Source organism: Hordeum vulgare, chromosome 3H, assembly GCF_904849725.1.
Source record: "Hordeum vulgare subsp. vulgare chromosome 3H, MorexV3_pseudomolecules_assembly, whole genome shotgun sequence".
Lineage (NCBI taxonomy): Eukaryota > Viridiplantae > Streptophyta > Magnoliopsida > Poales > Poaceae > Hordeum > Hordeum vulgare.
This window is the reverse complement of record NC_058520.1, coordinates 284,925,567-284,946,764: the sequence shown is the minus strand read 5'-3', so window position 1 is coordinate 284,946,764 and position 21,198 is coordinate 284,925,567. Positions and strand designations below refer to the sequence as shown.

The following is a 21,198-nucleotide window of genomic DNA, read 5'->3' as shown; positions in this document are numbered from 1 at the left end:
ATATCCGATTGCTTGCACACCTCAGCATCTTCAATCTCACAAGGTAATGACATGGTGAGTGAAGAAATATATGTTGATGAAAATGTCATAGCCTCTATGGACACGAGCATATCTAGCACCACACATAGTGTAAATTATTGTGCTGATAGGTCATGCATTTCACCTAAAGATTCCTCGAAAAATGTCTGTGGTGATATGCCTGCTTCCTCGTGTCCTCTTGATCAAAATATCTTGTTTCTCCCTAGTTGCTCTATGACTAATCATTTAGGGGATATCAAGAAATATGAAGTACTTTTGACTAATGAAGAATCTGATTCACCAAAAGAATCACCATCAACTCCTCCAGTTCACATGTGCCTCATGGCAAGAGGTAATAATGAGGTATCATCTTCCCTGTGCAATAACGATGATATTTGCGATGAGGATGATGATGATGACTTGACTAAAAATATCTATGTGATGAGTAAAATTCTTCATAAAGCTAAAAATAACGCTCTTCAAAGATTCCAAGATGTTCTTGCTTACTTTGAAAACTGTAATGATTCACTTAATCTTGAACAAGCTAAAAGTGAACAACTTGAACATGAACTTGAGAAGAGTCATCAAGCATGTAGAGACTTAAGATCTTCAAAAGGAGAGATTGAAGTTGCTCATGATAAACTTAAAAAGGATTTTGAGGTTCTTCTCCTTGAATGCAATAATGTCAAGGGAGAGCTCATCAAAACCTCTAAGATCTATGAGGAGCTTCAATCTACTCATCAGAAGTCTCTATTTGCTACTTACTCCTCTCATATTGTTGATGGTACTTGTACATCTAACTCTACCTCATTTGAAGTATCAACATTGAAGGAGAATGTTGAGCTACGTGCTCAACTTGATTTACTAACTAGCAATTATGGGAAGTTGGAAGAAAACCATGTAATGCTCACAAGCTCTCATGCCGATCTTCTAACATCCCATAATGTGCAAAAGTTAGCTCATGAGGCTATCATCACCAAGGTAACATCAAGCGAGCCTCATGTGGACAATGGCACTACTTCTAGTCAAAGTACTATATTTCCATGTGCTAGTCCTCGTAATTCGTCTACTCATAATGTTGCTACCTCGTGTGATGAATTACTTTCCTTGCCTTGTTGCTCTAACATTGAAGCTGACACTTCCTCTAGTACTTGCATTGATACTAACCGTGCATAGGAAATCAAAGAGCTCAAGGCCCAAGTCACTTCCTTGAAGAAAGACTTGGAACAGTGTCACGAAGGGATGCCCACACTCAACAACGTCTTGTGTGAGCAAACATCTCCGAATGACAAAAATGAGTTTGGAGTAAACTCAAACAAGAACAAGAGGGGCCTAGAACAAGTCAAGAATTCGGCCAAAATCATTTGCTTCAAGTGCAAAGTTAAAGGGCACCATGTTAGATCTTGCCCTCTGAAGACGAAGTCTCAAAGTCACAAGCAACAAGGGAAGCGGCCACAAACTCAATCACATATTCAACTACAAGTTGAAGGAAGGCCTCTTCCCAATAAGACCCAAGCCAACACTCCCCGAGGTGAGAAATCAACTGGGAAGAAAGCAAAGGGTAGATGTTGCTACTTATGTCGTGAGAAGGGTCATGTCGCTTCGTCTTGCACAAGAGGGAACTTATCCAACCCAATCACTATTGATGATATCTATTCCCTTGGGAAGGATAAGGGTGGCAATGTGTTTGCCAAGTTTGTTTGTACTCAAAATGGTGTCAAGAAAAGAACCATTTGGGTTGCCAAGCCTATTGTGATTAACCTCTTAGGACCCAACGTAGTTGGGGACCAACAAGCTCAAACTTGATCAATAGGTGACTATGGAGGACATTAGAGACTTGGATACATAATGAAGAATTAAGGGGTCTTCATCATTCATATTATCTCAAGCCAAGTCATTTGGAGTATCGAGTTTCTATCTTATATCCAATGTGCCTCCTTACGGTAACTTATACTTAAACTGTTTACATTGTTAGGTGCTTGCCCCCTTTTGCATGTTGTGGTTTTGTACCTTGCATGCGTTTGTATATGTTGTGTTTCCAACTTGCCTATCTTGAGTAATCAAGTATGTGTATGTTGGTTTGCACATCATGTACATGTGAGTCTTGTATTGAGCCTATTTGCATCTTGTCTGTATTTTTGTTGGCTCTTGTGAGAGATTAATGGATTATCCCATTGTGGGGGAGTGATGTGCTTTGCACACCTCTCAATCCTATAAATGTGTATACATGGGGTACCACTTAGTTTTGATATTTCAAGATTATCTAATTTCTATGTGGTATGTCTTACTCATGAGAAATTCAAATTCTATATGGTCCATTAATTATCTCTTGTTGGTTTCAATTTGCCACTTGTTAATATTGTTGGTTATCACATTATGGGGGAGTAATATGCTATGTGCATATTACGAACCTAGAAAATGTGTACATTTGAGGTGTTGCCACTTAGTGTTGATATTGTAAATTATCCTGTTCCTAGGTGGCATGTTATCTCTACAACTGTCATTTGCTTGCGTTTTATGGGTAAAGATGATCTTGGATATATTTGTGATCTACCAATGAGTATCATTTCAAAAATACTTCTTGTCGTTGACAATTGGTATTCCCATCATGTGATTGGAATTGATAATCATCTTTACATTGGATTTTGTGTTTTGTTTGTCTTTCTTGCCTCTTATGAATCTATTTTTAACATGTCTAGTGTGGTTATAGATATACAGAAAGTGATGATCCCATCGTGTGCGTTGTGTATTCAAATGCAAATTCTATATAATACACGTCCCTTGGGGGAGCTATCCAATTCTCTTTAAAACACTCTCTTTATTCACCCATCATAAAATCATTTGATCCCCATCAAGTGTGTGTTGATGGGAGGCAAGTCTTGCTCTTTATGATGCTTTGTGCCATCATGAAAATTTGTAGAGGGCTTTGTTTGTTGGAACCTAGCTCACTCTTGGAAACTAGATACCTCGTGTTTGTTTTCCTTCAATTGGTTTCTTGTTGCCTTCTAATTGGCATGTGTCAATGGATATCTCATTCCTTGAGGTATCTTTTAATTGATATGCTTCAAGTGATAGTTCTTTTTGTTTTAGGATCTTATTATCACTTGATACCTTATCTTTTGGTGACCTATCAACTTTGTGTTGAGTTGATTCTTAAGAGTCTTGAGCATGCGTATCATATCTACTATATACAACTTCTTTTGCTTGCTTTCCTTCTTTGACCCAATATATAGGGGAAATTCCACCTTGTCATAAATTGGCTAAAGTGTGCATGAAATTCAAATTCATATCTATATGCACATATGTATGTGGAGTTTGTCCTATGTATTGCTGGTTTTCTAACTCTTTGGTCCCAATGAGTTTGGGCACCATTTTGTTTGTTTTGTTGTTCCAGGAACAACTAGAGATGCATTGGATGCTCGGCTCACCTATAAGGAAGATGTTGAGACCATGTGATTATTGGAGCCAAGTTAGGATGATCAAAGAACAACCATCTACTACATCAATCCAATGTTGTCTCGGTAACAAGTATCCACATCATGCATTCTTTTCTTGCAAAGGACCCAACCTGTCTTTTCTTTTCCAGGTTGCATCATGGCATGAATCTCTTGATTCGTTCTTGTAGTACTTGTTTGCTTTCTCAAAGCATCCGAACGATGATGTCTTACTACTAGTTGGGATGTCTTTGATGTTCGTATGTTGGAAGTTCATATTATACAATAAGAAAATATTAGGCCATGTGCTATGCTTCCAAGCAAAAGATTTCATTGATATATTTATGACTTCCTTTGGATATCTAGTTTGCTCCTTCTTGTAACCATTTTGTGTGTATATCCTTCTTTGTGGACAAATATCATCATGATTGTCTTCCACTTAGAATCTTTTACACATGAGAGAAGTTACATCTCTAATTGATATCCTCTTTTCTTTCACGTCCATCGTTGCATTTCCTCTTTCAATTTTTTTTTGATGGCTTCGTGAAAGGATTTGTTTTGTGTGCGCATCTTATTTCTACATCTTGATGCACTCTTTGGCAGTGAAGATTATTTTTTCCTCATGCTTGTCTTGATGAGGGTTTTGCCATTTTCAATTAGTATCCCTCCTCTTGACAAGGTTCTTACTTCCTATCTTCACAATGGGTTGTCACAAGCGTTGGTTCTTATTTTGTTTATTAGTAAGCTTGTGAACCCATTTTCTAGTATGTGTGTGTGGGAATGATATGTATTGCACTTTGTATCTCATTTCATCAAGACTATGTTGATGAGAAATGCTCATCCCTATCTTAGTCTTCTCAAGTGCTTTTCCATGACTCATACACATTACTTTGTTTGAGCCTATTCTTAAGTTGCTTCTATTACATGTTGCTCAAACATTTGTTTTGTGCAATTGATATGCTTATTGTATGATCTATCCTCTTGCACTCATTCTGTGTTTTATAAATTCTGGGGGAGCAACGATCCTATTTTGTGCACCTGTGTCAAATACAATAATATCATATTAGTGCACAAATCATGGGGAGCTTCTCTAGTTTTTGATAAAGCACTATGTTGCCTTTATCATAATATGTTTTATTCATGTGGTTCGAAGGACCATATGATTGTTTGTTCCATCTAGAATCCTTTGATTGCCTGCCTCTATCTTTGTATGTCTTTGTGGCATACGATTATTTTTGCAATTTTTGGGTCCTTAATATAGTTTGTTTTCCTCCAACTACTTATCATTGTATTTGTATATTTTTCTGCACTCATTTGCTGAGAAGTACACACTTTTTGGAGGACCACCTACTATATTTTCCTTCTAAACTGTTCGTCCATTTTGGCAAACGATGCCAATGGGGGAGAAGTTTAGAGAGTTTACTTTGGATATGTTTAGAGGGTTTTGCTTTTATTGCGTAAGCATTTACATCTTGCTCACAGGCATTATTACCTTGTATGTGTGCGCTTGGTTATGCTTATTTCCTTATATAAACTCTCTTGAAGTGGTTGTCTTCAATTACCAAAATGGGGGAGATTATTAGAGCATATATCTCCATATGTGGTTTTGGTAATTGATGACAATTCCTATGGACTAATTGTTGCCTTAAGTTATATTTATAGGATTTGTCCATAGGAGCTTCCTGAAGTCCATCTGTTGGGTTCAAGGAGTTTATATGTTGACCAAGATGTTATTCAAGTTATTATCCAAAGAATGGTCATAGAAACACTAGGTTGATCAAGATCTCAGACAAAGAGTAAATCAAGATGATCAACACATTGCTTTTATTGCAATTTGTCCATAGGCACTTCTTGAAGTCCATCTGTTGGGTCAAGGAGTTTATATGTTAACCAAGATGTTATTCAAGTTATTATCCAAAGAATGGTCGTAGAAACACTAGGTTGATCAAGATCTCAGACAAAGAGTAAATCAAGATGATCAACACACAAAGCGTATAAGATGTACCGAGAGGGATCAAGTGATCCCATGGTAAGGTAAGCATTGTCCATTACGTGTTTGTGTACTAACCCATGGTCTTTGTGAGACTCCTATGTGGGGGTTAGGTGTGTTTCCATTGGGCTTGTGTCAAAAGGAAGATCTCATACAACCCATGAAGGATGACGTCAAGTGGTGATCGTCATCAAGATTGTGGTGTGCAAGTTCAAGTGGATCAGCACGAATATATCATTGAAACTATTGTCAATGATCATGTGCTAACAAGGACAAGATCAAGATAAGCATTCCTGAGCACTACATGCTTGATTCTTGTGGATGTTCACATGGTGGATAGGACAAGATCAAGATAAGCATTCTTGAGCACTACATGCTTGATTCTTGTGGATGTTCACACATGGTGGACAAATGAAGATAAATACATAAGCTAGGCTTTCCGCATTGTGTATGGAAAGCTACTTGAAGACTTCATCATGTCTTGCTTTCAACTTGAGCCAAGAAGGAACAACAACATCAAGCTCAGGTGAAAGGGCTAACTCAAAGGTATCAGTTCCTTTGACGTTAGTTGTGCGGAGTGATGATCAGCGAATAAAAGTATACACTCAAGTATGGATCATCAGTACTCTTTTATGATTCTTGAGTCCTTAGGGATCCCCCACTATTAAGAGGGGATCACAGGTTTTGCGATGGACTTGCTCAAACTACATCATCACTTTTTGCTCACACCACATCTCCACTGTTTTGTTGTTCTCTAAAAACAGAAACAGTGCCTCGGACATCCGACTTTCTCCGGACGTCCGAGGACCGGACGACTGACTAGTTCAGAAATCCGGAATCCTATACCAGAGAAATAAGAGCCACATAACTCGGACGTCCGGCTACCTCCGGACGTCCGAGGCCCGGATGTCCGGCCAAGTCCCGGAAATCCGGAAGCCTGCACCAGTAGAAGTTGAGTTCTATATCTCGGAAATCCGGCTCCCTCCGGACGACCGAGCGCCGGACGTCCGACACCCTTCGGAAATCCGGAACCTACCACCAGTAGAAGTTGAGCTGTATAACTCGGATTTCCGGTCCTCTCCGGACGTCCGTATGCTGATAAATTCAAATATGTTCAGGCACATCTACATGCCTCGGACGACCGACCCCTGTCGGACGTCCGGCCGCTGATGAATTCAGAAGAGTTCCAGTCATGCCTAAAGGTCTCGGACATCCGACCCTGGTCGGACGTCCGGTCCCTCGCGGACGCCCGGACTTCCGACAACTGTCGGACGTCCGGACCCTGTGTGACTTAAAGTGTCCCCAACGGCTCTTTTTCTCTCCACACTATAAATACCCCCCTCCCACTTTGTGAGAGGGTTGCCTAACACAGCCTTATCCTCATAAGAACACACTTCCACCTCACACACATTTGCTCACTCCAAATCTTAGATCCCACGAGCATTTGTGAGGCCCTTTGAGAGTTGTTCCAATCAAAAGATAGATCTTCTCCCTCTCCTTCTCTCAACCCAAGCTATTTGTGATTTAAGCTAGTTTTGAGCATTCCCCGTGATCTTGTTACTCTTGGAGGTTGGAGACTCCTAGGCGGTAGGAGTTCTTCAGAGAGGAATCAATCCGTGTGATTTCCCCCTGAAAAGTTTGTGAGGGTTTGGAAGCCACCTCAAAGGCTTACCACTAGTGGTTGAGAAACGCCTTCGTGGTGTTATCTCAAAGGGAGAATAGGGTGAGCCTTCGTGGCGTTGGTGTGCCTTCGTGGTAACATCCACCTCTCTAACGGTGACTAGCTTCCCTCCAAGGAAGTGAACATCGAGATACATCTTCGTCTCAGTGACCTTGGTTATCCTTAACCCTAACTCCTTACTTGTGGTTTACTTGTGTTATTTGAGCATACATACATTGCATATTGCTTCTGCTCATTATATTGTGTTGGCCATTTCTTGTACAAGATTAATCATTCAAGCATACCCTCTATATCCACACGTTCATACTTGCAGCCCTTGATATATCGTGTTGATATAGTGTGATCTAGTATCTTGTGTTGTTCACCTACTTGTCGTGTGATATAGCTCAAGTAAGTTTGTGTAACTTACTTGTGCTTGTTAGTAACTGTATTGTGTCCATCTTGGTAGATCGTGTTGTTGATACACGTTCTAGTGCCTAGTGCATTTAGGATTTGTGCTTGACAAGTACCCTCTTAGTTTATTTCCGCATTAGGTTCAAGCCAAATCTGAAGAAGCTTTTAAATAGCCTATTCACCCCCCCCCCCTCTAGGCGTCATCGAGGTCTTTTCAGCAGTCCTACGTGGCAAAATTACGACGAAATCAAAACGTCGTGGTTGAAATCAGCCCAACCCATTTCAATTGATCACATGGGCTGGTTTTATTTTTTGGGGCTTTTTCTTATTGGGCTTCTTTTTGGGCCTTAGCCTATTTACACCCACTTTAGTATTTTTTTTGAATTTTGGTTTGTGGTCTTTTACTTTCTACTGATTTTCTTTTTTGGCTATTTTATTTTTGTACTCGTCCCACATGTCGTGCTGATCTCAAAATTAGTCCCACACGTCAGAAATTTCACATTTTGTCAAATAAATATCATAACTTGGTCCCTTTGTCAAGTTGCCATTTCATAAGTATTCAAATCACATTCAAAATCAATATGTTAAACAGGCTAGGGAGCAAATAAAATTCGTCCAAACCAACATTAAATTTGTCTATTACAATCTTTACACTACCCCACAACCCAGATATGCCTACTACTGCCTACTATTACAACACATATGCTACTCTTTGTTCATACGCTTCATAGCTTCATACTTGGCTTCGTACTTCACCTGTGCAAAAACTATATCCTGTGAGATCAAAGAAACCCATGAGTACCTTAATACACCACCAAACATCAAATATGAAGGTTAAATTGGCGAATACTCAGGAATGCAAAAAAGAAAATGTTCATGGTGAAATTTCAGAAAATTTGGAAAAAAACAAATGGCCATACACACAAATAAAGCAGAGATAACCCAAGGGCCTGGTGAGGCAGAAATATAGAATAAAGAAAACAATCATATTGTTAAGTAGACCACAGAACCATGTAAATAACTTTAGGCAGCTACAGGAAGAACACATCAAGCTAATACATCGAATGTAAAAATTATTCAACGCACAATAAGGAACAACATTACATAGAATAAATATCCTTTGCAGTCGGTATGTTTATTATATTTTACATCATGTAGGCATATATAAAGTATAATCTACAGAAACAAGTTGTTTGCTGCTTCTCAAGCCAAGCCCCATAGCCTATCTACGAAGCATCATCATGAGATACACAAGGAAACAAAAATTTACGCATGTCACTTACCAAACCGAGTCAGATAACTCATGAATTGCGCTTTCGGACTGAAAAGACAAAATGATGATTCAAGTTAAGTTTGTTGCACAAGATACAGTTTTAACCAGGAACTTTAGATACCTTTTTAGAGATGAAATAGCAACTTTAGATACCTTTTTAGAGATGAAATAGCAAAATTCTTCCCAGAACATCAAGTCTGACTCTGGTTCATTCCCCACCTGCAATTACAAGAGAATTGTTTTTGAGAATAAGGGTATAAAGTGTAAACCATATAACTTCTACAGAAAAAAATTCACTCCAAATAGCAAAGGTGAATCTGCAAGTTTTCATAGATCTGGCCATCCAACATACGACTAAGAAAAGTTTCCAACTTTGGGTCAACACTATACAGTTAACATAGCAAGTGTATATTTATGGAAATTTGGGTCAAGATCCCATACAGTTAACATAACAAAGGTAAATCTGGAAGTCATCACTCCCAAAATAGATGTTCTAGTCATTCCCTTGATCGAGAAACCAATCTCCAGATTGGTACCTCTCCTATGCATCAGTATGAAATAAGAGAAGAGGATGAGCTTGCATACCTGCAGAAGGGCTGTTCACGCAGTTGTGTAGCACCGCAGTCTGAACCTCTCCTAAGTCTAAACCGCACTGCAGTCTGAACCTCTCCTAAGTCTGAACCAGCGCATGCCCAATGCTAACGCTAGAATCGTCGCATGCTGCTCCCCTAATTCAGTCGACGACAATGCAGAGGCGTCGCCAGCTGACATAATTTTAGTGCATATAGCTAACAAACTCCTACCAAACAGAAATGGCATAAACCCACATCCAAAGTGGTTAAGGCCCGGTTTTATGAAATGTCTTCAAAGTGGCAAAGCTAGGAGTATTATAACATGATGAGTATTAAGAAATATACATCCTTGATTGCAATTTTTGTTGGTAGCTTACCAAGATGATCACTTGGTAAGAAATCTACATCCAGTAGTCTATGAACATCTGAAGAAACTTGATACATGAATCTATACACACTTGAAGCAGGCTACAGCTAACAACAAACTTTTTTTTCCTGGGGAAGCTAACAACAAACTTTTTTTTCCTGGGGAAGCTAACAACAAACTTAATATGAAGCTCCTTGCGATGGATTAGGAAAAGGAAAAATACTGTATGCTACTATGCACAACTCCCACTGCCCAATCATCTAGACAAAGGAATACATACAACACAGTGGCAACGAATTCTTGTCACTTATATACATATCATCAACAGAGGAACGCACACATTGTGAGCAGATGTGTTGAAGCGATGATACTTTTTCCACGCGCAACCCTGCTACTCCTGAGTGGCTCGGCTCTACGGCCCGATCCGGATAGGTCATCACAACCTGCGCCAATTTCGTAGAAGTTCATTTCCAACTATGGTGGATACACGCACATACCGTCCAAGATTCCAGGCGAGGTGCCCAAAAATAAATAAATCCCATAAACAAACTTAATTGGTGACTATACATACTTGTTCGAAATTGGTTGCAGGAACAGGTCCCCCGAGATGCATATTAGACACTTGCAATATCGTAAGGTTTGTTGAGAAAATGTGAGTGGTGACGACTAAGGAACAAATGTGTGCTGCTCTATACATATTTTTTTTTGCTTTACAAAACCAAAACTGGTCCAGAACAAGAGATACATTCAGTAAGCTTCAGCAGGCACCGACTGGCCCAGAACGATAACAAAAACAGGAATACAAACTTTGGTAGGAGTACTAGCATAAATTCAAGTCCTTCTTTCTTATGTATTAATTTAGGGACTAAATAATGCAGCGTAACTCATGTTCTATTCGAGATATTATTCAGTCAGCATAATTCTAATACTAGTACCGTAGTGCGAGGATATAATAACACAGTAGAATTCTCATGTTCAGTTTAAATAAGACCCAATCTACAGAAAAGTAGGTATTGCAGCAGCAAACTATTACAGAATTCATCACCATGAAATCATGAACAAAATTTCTTGTAAGACACATCACGATCACACACCGAGTTCCTAGGGGATAAAAGGTCTAATGCAACCATGTCATTTGGATTTACCTTGATCTGTAGCTTCAAAAACTTGACGTAGAGGACTGCCTCCTCGAGCATAGTGCTGAGATCCACCTACGAAGAAATTTCACAGCAATCAGAAAGTACTAATGCCAATAACTAGCTCAATCTGCAGCTCAGTTTGCTTCCTAGATTTTTATTTTTTGAAAAGGAGTTTGCTTCATACATGGAGTAGGCAAAAGAGGATGGACTCACTTTGGTTCCGTTGGGCACCAGCTTGTGCAAAACCCGAAGCTTGTCGTTGATCTTCTCCCTTCTTCTTTGCATTGGACAAAACAAAAGTCTGAACCAGTCCACTGAAACAGTCACATTGAATTAGGCCTTTGCATACAAGTTCTGGGGGTTGCTCGCCGGTCCGCGGCCGACCCGAGCTTCCACGATGCAGACGACTCCGACGTTGGCCTCCTCGCCGCGGTTTCCCTGGGAGCAATCAGACTCCTTGTCCGAGCAGTAGCTGCTGCTAGATATCTGCATTTGACACCGACAGAGTAGTGGAAAACAAGCCTGCATTTGATTGAATGACTGATTGACAGACATTTCCTACCGACGCATCCCACACGGAAATACAGTACGTACTGTAGTACTCAACTAGCATTTCATTCATTCATTCATTCATTCAACTTGATCTCGATTCATCCAAGACTGTTGGTGTTGTACTATAGTGCTCAGGTCGCCGTACACCACCCCGAGGCTCTGGTACGCCAGGCTCAGGGTCATCCGCCACGGCAGCCTCTTCTTCCCCTCTCCCCGCCTCCCCTCCTGCCACAGAGCCAAGAACGTGCGACAAACATCATCAGAAAAAGAAAAAAACACACATTCAGCCAAGACGAAGGGCGGCAAGGCGATCGAGGTTGTCAAGAACCGCGAGAAACGTAACTCCGGCGGGCATACCGTGTTCTCCAGCGGGGTGCCCCGGGCGACCGCGGCCTCAGGGTCCATGGCAGGGGAGCTCTTCATCCGGGCCCCTCTCCTCTCCTCTCCTCCTCCATCGCTCGATCGGCCCTGTTTGTCCGTGCTCCGGAGTGCACTGCCTTGTGCCTTGCGGGGAGTTGGGAGTTGGCGCTGCCGGGACGTTCTTGAATTCTCGGACTGTGCAGAAACCGGCAGGGGACAGGGACGGGGTGGGACGGGGGGGGATTAGGTGGGATATATCTGGAGCCCTCGAGGCTTTTTTTACGGGAGGTCAAAGGAGCAGCGCGGGGGCAGGTTCGACCGGAGGTGGCACAACATTGGCGTGAGCCGCGCGCGGAGCAGAGGAGGCGGAGCACGCACGGGGGGAGGGCGTGGTGTTGATGCGCAGCTCCCTCACCATCGCGGTCGGACGCCCCTGGGCTTGGGGGTTCGTCAGGAGAAGGTGGAATCGGGAGGTGGATCTCCAACCAGGGAGGAGAGGGAGGTGGCGCCGGCAGCCACCACCGGTGTTGGGGTCGCTCGCCACCGGGGCTTGTTCCATCCATGAGAGGTGGGTGGGGTGGCGGCGGTGGGTGGGAGACGGAGGCGGGGTGGACCGGATCTGGAGAGACGAGACGAGGGGAGGGGTGGATCGGTCTGGTAGGACGAGGATAGGGTTTGCGGGTTTTTTTTTCTGCGCGCAGCGTTTGGATTCATTGAGACACGTTCGATTTGTTGGCTTTAACGGTTCAGATCAGCTAAAGTGGGACTGACTGCCCTGCCACGTCATCGATCCGGGGGAAGGAGGTTTTAGCCAATAGGAAATCTGCAAATAAAATTATGTTTATTTACCTATTACTTTTGATAAAATAAACATGTTAATATTTAGTAATTTTTCTCAAATATTTTTTCACACATTCTAGAAATGATGAACCAATACCATGTCAAATTTCATATTCTTTAGACTATAGCAGATTCCACCAATCAGAATTAAGCTTATATAAACTTTTTTTTGTTTGTTTGATTCTCTTATATTTTATCCTCTTATAGTTTGTTACAAGGACCCAATATTGTCCACATGTGTGTATCTTAGTATGACAAACAACGTTGTCAAAGAGATTTTATATTTTGTTTGCACAAAAAAATCATTTTCTATTTTCGAAGTGCGAGAAAATAGGTTTTTTGTAAAGTACCTACCAAATCTTTCTTGTAAAAATGTAGCAACTCATTTAAAAAAATATTAGACAATATATTATTTACAATATAAAATATTATGACATACCACAAACCAACCCATTAGCAAGCATGGAGGATAAAATACCAACCCAATATAAAAGTAAGATGAAAATAATAGCCCAACAGAATAGTGGTATAAAAAAATAGTTCAATACATGCATGAGGTGGGATATAATGGACCCACGAGTGACATGTCAACATAGTTAGAACATGTTACGACATTTTTATAATCATCGTAGAAGTTATGACGATCTCATCTTATGTGGTTACGACGTTTTTGACTCACATCGTCATAATTTATATGTAGATTTGATCCCCTCAAACGGTTTACGACAATCTCGGATGAAATCGTCATAGATTTATGACGAATTCATCAACGACGTCTTAAAAAACATCATGTATGAGCATATTTCTTGTAGTGATTTTCGCAATCGATGCCAATGGGGAGAAGTTTAGAGAGTTTACTTTGGATATGTTTAAAGGGTTTTGCTTTTATTGCGTAAGCATTTACATCTTGCTCGCATGCATTATTGCTTTGTATTTGTGCGCTTGGTTATGCTTATTTCCTTATATAAACTCTCTTGAAGTGGTTGTCATCAATTACCAAAATGGGGGAGATTGTTAGAGCATATATCTCCATATGTGGTTTTGGTAATTGATGCCAATTCCTATGGACTAATGGTTGCCTTAAGTTATATTTATAGGATTTGTCCATAGACACTTCTTGAAGTCCATCTGTTGGGTTCAAGGAGTTTATATGATGACCAAGGTGGTATTCAAGGTATTATCCAAAGAATGGTCATAGAGACACAAGGTTGATCAAGGTCGTCAGACAAAGAGTAAATCAAGATGGTCAACACACAAAGCGTACAAGATGTACCGAGAGGGATCAAGTGATCCCATGGTATGGTAAGCATTGTCCAGTACGTATTCGTGTACTAACCCATGGTCTTCTTGAGAGTTCTATGTGGGGTTAGGTGTGTTTCCATGGGCTTGCGTCAAGAGGAAGGTCTCATACAACCCATGGAGGATGACGTCAAGTGGTGGAGGATGGTGGCAATGAACTTGTGAAGATATGCTGAAGAGCGGCTCACCCATAGTGTGTATGGGGGAGCAATCAACTAGTCTTCATCAAGCCAACGCAAGCAAGAAAGGTGGTCCATCTTGAGGAAGCCAAGATCATCGTCATCTAGCTCAAAAGGACGAGGTGCAAGGTATAGGTTTGCCCTTGATAGGTTTTCTGTTTTAGGATAGATTGTCGTACTGTCAAGGGGGGCTTTCAAGTGAGTAGCTTGACCGTATCGTTCGTTGAGAGCTCAAACCATTTGCATCCTTGCATCATACTTCTTGGTTCTTGTTTGGTATTTCTCTTTGTGAGTTTTAGAGCTTATGGTCATCTTCATGACACGCTCGAGTTCATCGAAAACGGAGTCCATATGCATCTTCTATGATGTTTTCTATGTTGGAGTTTTTACCGGTCTTATTCGAAGAAGGGTTCCCACCATTTTCTTATGGGACTTTTCTCACTTGCTTCTTATTGATATCTCTATCAAGATTGTGTTAGCCCATGTCGTTAGCTTTCCAACAAACTTGATTTCGTTGAATTCGAAGTCCGTATGCGAAAGTTACAGCAGTTTCAGTATCCAACGGTAGTACCGCTCCTGGTGCCAGCGGTAGTACCGCTCCTGTAGCGGTAGTACCGCCCCCGGAGAGGTAGTACCGCCCCCGGAGCGGTAGTAATTTTTTAATACCGCTCCTAGCGGTAGTACCGCTCCGTCGGACTATTTTTCGTGGCCTCAGCATGGTTGGTGAACCTACCGAGCGGTACGCTCCCATGAGCGGTAGTACCGCTCTGTGCAGGCTGTGAGGCTTAACGGTTGGATTTTTCCCCACCTATAAAAGGGGTCTTCTTCCCCATTGAACCTTATCTCTTTAGCTCGTGTTCTTCCCCCATTGTTGACCTTCTTCGAGCTTGCTAACTCTCAATCCCTCCAATGATTCTTGCTAGTTCTTGAGGGAAAAGAGAGAGGAGATCTAGATCCACATTTCCACCAATCACTTTTTCCTCTAAGTGAGGGAAACCCATTGGGTCTAGATCTTGGAGTTCTTCGTGTTCTTCTTTGTTCTTCCTCTCATTTTCCTCCCTAGCATTAGTTGCTTTGGTGGGATTTGGGAGAGAAGGATTTGGGCACTCCTTGTGCCCTTGCCATTGCATTTGGTGCATCGGTTTGAGTTCTCTACGGTGATACATGGAAGTGAGAAGTTGAGAAGCTTATTACCTTTGGGTACTTGGTACCCCTAGAAGCTTGGTGGTGCCTCGAAGCTCAATCATAGTGGTGTAAAGCTCCGGACAAGCGTCGGGGTCTCCAATTAAGTTGTGGAGATTGCCCCGAGCATTTTTGGTCACCTCAAAGCCATATGCCACTGTGGTGAAGCTTCGTGGTGTTGTTGGGAGCCTCCAATTAAGTTGTGGAGATTGCCCCAACCTTGTTTGTACGGGTTCGGTGACCGCCCTCAAGGGTCCCTTAGTGGAATCACGGCATCTTGCATTGTACGAGGGCGTGAGGAGATTACGGTGGCCTTAGTGGCATCTTGGGGAGCATTGTGCCTCCACACCGCTCCAACGGAGATTAACATCCGCAAGGTGTGAACTTCGGGATACAACATCGTCTCCACGTGCCTCGGTTATCTTTTACCCGAACCCTTACTTATGCACTTTACTTTGTGATAGCCATATTGTTTCTTATCATATATCTTGCTATGAATTAGTTGTTTGTCTTGCTTAGCATAAGTTGTTGGTGCACATAGTTGAACCTAGTTGTTTTAGGTTTTGTGCTTGACATATTAAACGTTAGTTTTATTTCGCATTTGTTCAAGCCTAAACAGTAATTATTTTAAAGCGTCTATTCACCCCCCCCCCCCCCCCCCCCTTCTAGGCGACATCCACGTCCTTTCAATAGCCTCCCACATAAGCATTGAAGTAGAGTGGGCTGAGTGCCTTGCTACCTATATCACTAAAGTGAAATCTTATGGGATTGCTAAACCGAGCAGCCAGCTGGATTGTCCTTGTGTCTGTACTTTTTCCTCTTGCTGAGCAAACTCCTTTAATACTTATAGTCATGGGTCCAACAACAAACTCTCTCAGATTAATTGCAAACCTCAAGACAACCTCAAAATGACACTCTAGTAGTCCATAGCGAATGAACATCCTAATAAGATCCATTTCTTAAAGAAGAGCAATTGATTTGCCATGGCACAAAGCAAGCGCAGTGGGGTTGACGGCGTGGACCATCTTCTCGTCAACATGGATAATTGATATTTTTTGCACTTCTATCTTTCTGTTAACATCCAACCATACATGAACCCTTGTGTTTGCAAAGCTTGTAAACTCCCATCATGCACTACATCCTCGTTCCAAGAAGGCCATGGCTGCAAATACACAGAAATGATAAACAAAGTCCCCAGCTGAGTGTGAACCATCCATCCTTGCAATTTCCTGCTCCTTCTTTGCTGATAGTCACGTGGCCACCACACATAGAAAGACTTATTAGTGAAAGAGCTGCAAGTGATGCCACAGAACAGAACAATGTCTTCCTCTGCAATCTGCACTTGAACAGGAGGCGGACATGGTTGCTGCTCGCTCCTGCCGCCATACTGATAGGAGCAGATAATGGCTCCTGCCCACGACATGTACACCACACGCTGCATGTGCAGTCGGTGGTAGGCGCGGTAGGTGACCTGCAGGGTCTAGGTAGACAGCGCTGGGGGGCACCCAGGTCAGAGGACAGTTGCCCAGCGTGAGCATAGGCTACACCGAGCAGTCGTCATGGAAGAGGCATTCTGTGGAACGCATGACGTGCATCGATGTGAGTGATTGCAGGACGACCTCCGGTTGCAGCGAGAGGGACGAAAATACCTTCGGAGGCTGTGATTCAGCAGGATGTGCAGCCAGTGGAATCAAGGGCGGAGCATAAACATTGACGTTCGGGATGATGACGCCCTGATCTAGGTCACCCGCTACCGAGGAGGCGAGCTTGAGGAAAACTATGGAGGGTGTCGATGGAGGCATGAGTTCCGCGATGGCGTCATTGGAGGTGGCTCCCGACTCCTTGGCCGCACTCTTCTGCGTGCAACCGAGCAATGGTGGATCGTGGGCGCTCGTCGGTGTGCTGTTAGGGGTGGCCTCCACCAAGACGTACTTTTCTGTGTAGGAGGACGCCACTGGGGGCGGACACCGCGGCGACGTGGTTGGTGGTGGCGAGGTGGACGGCGATGACGGCGACATTAACCTCGTCGATGCTGTTGATGGTGTCGACCTGGGTCGAGCACTCTATTGTGACGGGCACCATCGTGATGCACCCCGGGGATGCATAATGGGCGACCGTGGGGATCTCCTTGGCCTTGGTGGTGGAGTAGGGGACGTCGGGGTAGGGCACCGACGCGCCGGTTGCGCTCTCCGGCAAAGTGGCCGCCGGTGGTGACTGTGGACGGTTGCTGGTGTATCAACGTCATGGACGTCCAGTTTCTCGGTGAGGGACCTGATGGCGTTGGTGTAGGCATCGAGCCTAGCGCCGAGCCGCTCGAGATACTGCTGGATGGACGGATCCATGGCTGATTCCCTCGGATGGTGGTGGTGAAAAAAAAATTGGGGGAAGAATTTGGAGAAGGATGGTGCCTAGCTCTGTATATCAAATGTAAGGGATCTCCTTAATATATCACACACAAACTGGTAGTAGTCTCATAGAGGAATTCAACCACAGTAGCTATTACTCCTTCCGTTTCTAAATATAAGACCTTCTAGAGATTGCATTATAAACTACATACGGATGTATGTAGACATATTTTAGAGTATAAATTCACTCATTTTGTTCCGTATTTTAGAGTATAAATCTCTAAAAGGTCTTATATTTTGAAACGGATGGAGTACAAGAATTTGGTACACGAATGAGAGGAAGGGGAGGAACAGGGAAGAAACTGGAGGTAGGGGAAAGAGAGAGGAGCCGCCGCTGTTCCGTGTCGTGATTCACTGGATGCCTCTCACGTTGCTTCTCCCCCGAGATACTTGTAGCTCGTAGCACTCACGGTGCACCTCCGGGCCCAGCACATATGACATCCTAGGCCAACCCAAGTACATATATGGGCTAGGGAACGTTCCTGACAACCCTGCCGTGCCAAATGAATATTTCAAAAAATAGTTTCATATCAGGATTGCATGACAGCATACAACATTACCTTATGTGTCATGAACCTGCTGATTTGCACACAGCCATCCGGCTAGCAAGGAGAATGGAGCAGGCACAGCCACCGAAGAGGAATTTTAGTCAGTTCACTCCTGTACCTTTCAGAAAAGCATTCTTAACTGAACAACCCAAAACACTTCCTAATAACACCCCTTCTGTCATTCAGCAAGCCATATTAAAATGGGTCTGCTACAAGTGAAAAAAAACCTTGGTTTCTGGGGCATAAAAAGGTGTGCAAGATGAACAATCAAGCACAAATTCAAGCCTTACAAGAACAATATCCTGATGATGCTGATCTGGTTTATTTCACTGAATTGTCAGAAGAAACTGAACAAGAAACTTCTGAGCCAGGAGATCAGCAGCAGTTGCAAATTTCTATGCATGTACTATTGGGAATAAGCCATACCAAGCACATATTTACAATGCTCGGACAGTATCCTCCTACTGCCCTTATTGACAGTGGTAGTTCTGCCACTTTCATCTCCCGTGCCTTTTCTACAGAGTGCAAATGCCCTCTTACCCCCACTAAGAAAACAAAGGTAGTAGTGGCCAGTGGGGAATCTAGCAAGAAAACCAAGGGTGGGCTCAAAATTACAATAAAAAACTACATACCCTTTTGAAGAACAAAACTATTATCTCAATTTTTCACAGATTACTACTCTCTCCGTCCCAAAATAAGTGTCTTAAGCTTAATACAACTTTGTACTAGAGCTAGTACAAAGTTGAAACAGTTATTTTGGGACGGAGGGAGTACTAAAACCATATGAGAGGAAGTTTAAAACTAGTTAGTTTAAAATTAAAATTAAAATTAGTTAGTTCAAAACTGCGACAGTTATTATGGATCGGAGGAAGTACTATTTAATAGAACTTTTATAATTGTTTTCAAAATATATCAATTTTGAATAAAAAATCGGATTTGTCTAGCTAAATAGTCATTTTTTCTCAATCTTTTTGTCCATAAGCTAAATATTCCCTAATTGCTACTTAAAGCATGTAATATTTAATAATTAAATTGATGGGTGTTTTAAAAAAAATCAATTTTTGAACGAAAGTTTGGATCTAGGCATTATCTATCAATAGTTTTGCCCAAATAAACTTAAAAGTTCCCGAATTACTACTTGGAACACAAATATCTACTTGATTTTTACCGATTTTCTAGAAACAAAATGAAATTTTAAACCAAAATTTCAATCTTTTTAGCAAAAGAGTCATCATGTCCTCATTCTTTTTGTCTAAATAATATAAAAAGTATCCACTGTAGATTATTTCGATATGTCTTGCTAAATAGCAAGAGTAAGGCCGACCGTGAGGGAGGGCGCCCCAGGCCCGGCGCGGCCACGTGGATGCATGACACTGCCTTGCTGGCCACTGGCTGCAGCTTACCCCACATCCACTCGCTAGGATTGGAGGTTCGTGGTTCAATCCCCGTGTTCACTCATGTTGGTGGTTATGCATGTATGTGTGTGACAACCGTGGAAATATGGAGCACACGGGCTTAGACATAAGAGCTTGACTAAATGGCTGAGTAAAAATGGTACTAGTAAAAACAATTGGGCTTGTGGAGGGCAGGCTTCAGCCTGTTGAAGCCTGCCCAATAGACTCGCCACTGGTAGTGGCCAATGATGGCACATTGTTGACTGAGTTTATGACCCTCCAATGCCATACTCAATACAAGGAGAGGAATTTTCTTCAGATTTCAGAGTTCTAAAGCTCCAGGATTATCACATCATATTGGGAGCTGATTGGATGTGTGCTCACAACCCTATCAAACTAGATTTTGATTTAATGCAAGTGCAAATCACTAAGAACAAGCAGAGACCAGTACTATTGTTGAATCAAGTAGTGGCACTAATCTCTTGGAGCAAACTATGTGTGGAGCAGTAATTATCCTTAATAAAGTACAAACCAAGGACCCACCAAAAGCTCACATGCACCCTCAGATCAAGACATGATGGGAAAATACAACAGAAAATACAACAAAGTTTTTTTCACACCAACGCTTGAGGGAGTCCGGTGAAAGGACGTGGATGTCGCCTAGAGAGGGTGAATAAGCGCTTTAAAATAATTATGGTTTAGGCTTGAACAAATGTGGAATAAAACTAATGTTTAATTTATCAAGCACAAAACCTAAAGCAACTAGGCTCACCTATGTGCACCAACAACTTATGCTAAGCAAGATAAACAACTAAGTGATAGCAAGATATATAACAAGAAACAATATGGCTATCACAAAGTAAAGTGCATAAGTAAAGGGCTCGGGTAAGAGATAACCGAGGTACTCAGAGACGATGATGTATCCCGAAGTTCACACCCTTGCGGATGCTAATCTCTGTTTGGAGCGGTGTGGAGGCACAATGCTCCCAAGATGCCACTAAGGCCACCGTAATCTCCTCACGTCCTCGCACAATGCAAGATGTCGTGATTCCACTAAGGGACCCTTGAAGACGGTCACCGAACACGTACAAACAAGGTTGGGGCAATCTCCACAACTTAATTGGAGGCTCCCAACGACACCACGAAGCTTCACCACAATGGAATGTGGCTCCGTGATGGCCTCAAATGCTCGGGGCAATCTCCACAACTTAATTGGAGACCCCGACGCTTGCCCGAAGCTTTACACCACAATGGTTGAGCTCCGAGGCACCACCAAACTTCTAGGACGCCAAAGCATCCACGAAGAACAATTTCTAGGGTACCAAGTACCCAAGGGTAACAAGCTTCTCAAACTTCACTTCCACGTATCACCGTGGAGAACTCGAACCAATGCAACTAATGCAATGGCAAGAACACACTAAGTGGTCAAGTCCCACACACTCAAATTCATCCACAACACCAAAAGCTATGGAGGAATATGAGAGGAAGAACAAGGAGCTCACAAAGAACTCCAAGATCAAGATCCAAGGGATTCCCCTCACATAGAGGAGAAAGTGATTGGTGGAGATGTGG

At 42.4% G+C, this 21,198-nt stretch overlaps 2 long non-coding RNA genes across 2 annotated transcripts; both read right to left on the bottom strand.

The window, feature by feature from the left end:
• Positions 1-8,121: 8,121 nt before the first annotated feature.
• Positions 8,122-11,983, bottom strand: LOC123439884. The gene is made up of 6 exons (XR_006630207.1): positions 11,777-11,983; positions 11,081-11,644; positions 10,874-10,939; positions 8,943-10,171; positions 8,800-8,837; positions 8,122-8,290 (listed from the first exon to the last, which is right to left on the bottom strand). It is a non-coding gene; the product is annotated as an uncharacterized LOC123439884 (long non-coding RNA).
• A 5,904-nt stretch (positions 11,984-17,887) lies between these two features.
• LOC123443662 lies at positions 17,888-20,340 on the bottom strand. The gene is made up of 2 exons (XR_006630760.1): positions 18,245-20,340; positions 17,888-18,175 (listed from the first exon to the last, which is right to left on the bottom strand). It is a non-coding gene; the product is annotated as an uncharacterized LOC123443662 (long non-coding RNA).
• Positions 20,341-21,198: the final 858 nt, after the last annotated feature.